Source organism: Asparagus officinalis, chromosome 10 (genome assembly GCF_001876935.1).
Source record: "Asparagus officinalis chromosome 10, Aspof.V1, whole genome shotgun sequence".
Taxonomy (NCBI): Eukaryota; Viridiplantae; Streptophyta; class Magnoliopsida; order Asparagales; family Asparagaceae; genus Asparagus; species Asparagus officinalis.
The window spans coordinates 20,889,400-20,892,785 of NC_033803.1; positions in this window are offsets into that span (position 1 = coordinate 20,889,400).

Below are 3,386 nucleotides of genomic sequence, written 5' to 3' on the forward strand. Positions count from 1 at the left end.
TTCGACATTATGGCGCAATTAGCCACATTCTGCACGGATAACTGCTGTATGAGTGCTGCGATTACCAAAGGAAACCAGGAGCCCTACAGAAGCCTTGGCTAATGCAGAGTATTTCTGACTCAAGTCAAGCGGTGCTGAACAAGCCAAAACCGCTGAGTCAACAGTGCATCATAGCGACTAGAACCTCCCCTGTTTCTTTCACAAAGAACATATGCAGACGAAGATCGAAACCAGACGATCGGTCGTTATATTTCGTGACGGATAAATTGCTCCAGCAAGCACCGAATCCAAATGTGATTCCGGGTCTGCTGTGATAATGCCGTTCGGTTGATATTTCTGCATTCAGTAAGCAAGTTGCGTCCACAGCACTGTTATTTATGGTTCAACACTAGTGGGTCAAGACCCTTGGTAAGACCGGGTGAAGTGCCAGATGGGAGATTCTCATAACAAAGTCCGTGTATGTAACGATGCGGAGACTTTCATCAACTTACTATTGGGTCGGCCTTGGATCCATATTAACGCTTGATAATTCCATCTAACTCTCTACTCAGTGTTAATAATTCGACACTGAAGCAATGAAGTGAGGACGGTGGTGCGGATAAGCAACCATTCAAGTGTACGAGAATATTCACCGATTCTCTCCTTTATGGTAACGGAATCCGATACTGAACCATCGCCCCAGCCACAAGACAGCGAAAAACTGATTCTAAGCCGGAGCGAGAGCAATGGCGTTTTGTTTTAAATGACATTTGTACCCTTTGTGAATCAATCTGAACGATGAAAATCGTCAGATGCAATTCTGTAACTGCAACTGCGATTATTGTGCAATAAAAGATGATTAGAGACTCCTTGTCTCTGATGATGTGATAAAAGAGCTGTACGACAAATCCTATTGTATATCGATCCATCATTCCTATTAAACACGAGGAACACTCCAGCATTGTCGGACAACCATGGTCATCCCGAACAAAGAAAGGCGCTAAAGAAGTGATTACGTAAGAAAAAAGCTCTCGCGTTACCGGAGATCATTCCTAAGTGAAGACGAAGATGAACAAACCTGGTTGATGGGAGAGTGAAGGCGCGCAAGCTCATGGAAAGCTGGTAACGATTCACACTCGGAGAAGGTTTATATTTCATCGAGTCCTCGTAATCCATGCGCAAGCAGTATATGTAGCCAAAAGAAACCTTAAGATTATATAAATAGGGCGAGCTTAGTTATTCATCAGATGACGAATGGTGTGGCAAAATCATCGATCAAATTGCAACAAAGCCAAGAAAGGAACTCTCTCGATGCTCAGATGGGACTCCGATTACAATCGGGAGAAAGAATTTTCAACCACTAATGTCAAATAGCTAGCACCGATCCATCCACCATTGGAAAACGACGATCAAAGCCAACATGAAGCCCGTGGTTCACAATCTGAATATGCAATATGGCGATAGGTTCGAGCAAGACCACACACTGAAGATAATAGTCAGATTAACATGATGATGAAGCTAACCCAAAGCCTTAATATTCATACAGCGACATCTTCCGCCCAATGAAAGGGAATTGATTGCTCTTCATCAGTGAATTATCGACGTCTCGCATTGGAATTATGAAGACACGTGCCAGGGACGAGCCTCAATTCGCAATGCACCGCCTCGATACTCAAGCCCGGATCCAAACCTGTCACAACAAAAGACGGTTCCGTCAGCAGATTATGACTCCATTGAGCGAGGTAAGAAAGTTAATCGAATTCAGGATTATCCGAGATGAACAACATTCCGCACTGTTGCCAACATCGTTCCCGTCATGAAGAAAATGGCAAAATCAGGATTGCCACGACTTCAGGAACACTGAATGAAGCATCTCTAGAAGAACGATTCCGCTCTCACGATACTGGATGATCATGGATCGACGAGAGCGAGAGTGAGAGAGCATGAGTGGTATTTTCTGGGGATATAAACCAGATCAAGGCATGGCATCGCAGAGAAGAGAGCATACGGCATTTAGAAAACCACGCTCGGGCGTTTCTGACTTAGCACGGTGAATGCTCTGTTCGCCTGAAGATGCCGGTGCCATACAGTGACCACGCAGAGGCGATGACTAATATTTCCAAAACCTCTCAGGAAACATCGAATGTTACTTGAATGTGAGTTGGAGTTGTGAAAAGCCGCAACAAGGAAAGACGTCGACTCAAGGATATTGAAGAACAATTCGGAATCTCATGAGGAATCATCAGTTAAAGATGAACCCTCGATAAATCACTCTTTGAAATGTCCGAGAAAAGTGTGTGCGTCACCGACTCACCAGGATATAGAGAGAGCCCTGATAAGGTGAAGCGATAACATGAGAGGTTGCAACCGCCCGAGATCTGAGAGAACTCAGAAGGATCAAGGCGTTAGGGCTTATATCCGGCGTTCTATCAAAATCTTCTGGAAGTGAGCAAACCGTCTCTAAGCGACACAAGAAAGAGTCACATTCATCTGGGATGATGCATGTGCCAAAAAGCGTTCGAGATATCCAAACATATCTGCGAACACCATCCTTTCCTGTGCACTTCGCCGAAATCTGGCAAACTCGCTGCCGATTTATAATCAAGCATGCAAGCCACCCATAAGCCTTACTACGGCAAGACCGAGATAGACGTACGAACAGGGCAGTTATATACCTCAGTCGACTTGTAGGCGCTGAGGTCCGATATCCGATCGATTGAGTAAAGAAACTGGCATTGGTATTGCGGATTCAAAAAGATGCGCATTACTTTGGCAACAGACGAGTCTAGTTATGTATCAACGTAATATCATAACGGTGGCCCCGTGTTTATGACGCAACCGGCCTCTAGATTGCAAGCTAGCGAAGTGGCCGCTTCTCTTGTCCCAATACGATCTTGCACTTCATGCAACAGAAAGTCGAAAAAGGACAGGCATTGTGACCTTTTGCCGGGCAAAGCCCGACCACAGATACGCAGAAGTAATGATACTGCCGGATGAAACCCACGAGGTTAACACCACAATCACACCAACAAGTATGCAATATACTTCGAGGCCTCAAGGGCATTAATACGAGTAATAACCGCCGGGATTCGCTGCGTTCCTTGGAGTTGGAGTTGTCTTGATCTCCCCGGAAAGCTGATGCCTCGGGCTTATCGTACTATTCCGTGCTCAAATACTGTGGCCGAATACAACGCCTTCCTCATGGACCAAGTTTCGCCAAAGAGCTGGGGGTCGATGTTTCGAAGCTTTTGGATTCGCAATTGATATTCACAATCGCGGCAGTTGAGTCAGGAACCAAGACCTGACCGATACCACAGGAAGCCATCAAATGGCATAATACTTCGAGAATTCTTTATGAATATCTCCCTCGTCTCCAGAACGCGTAGCCAGACGCACTGGCGCACAAC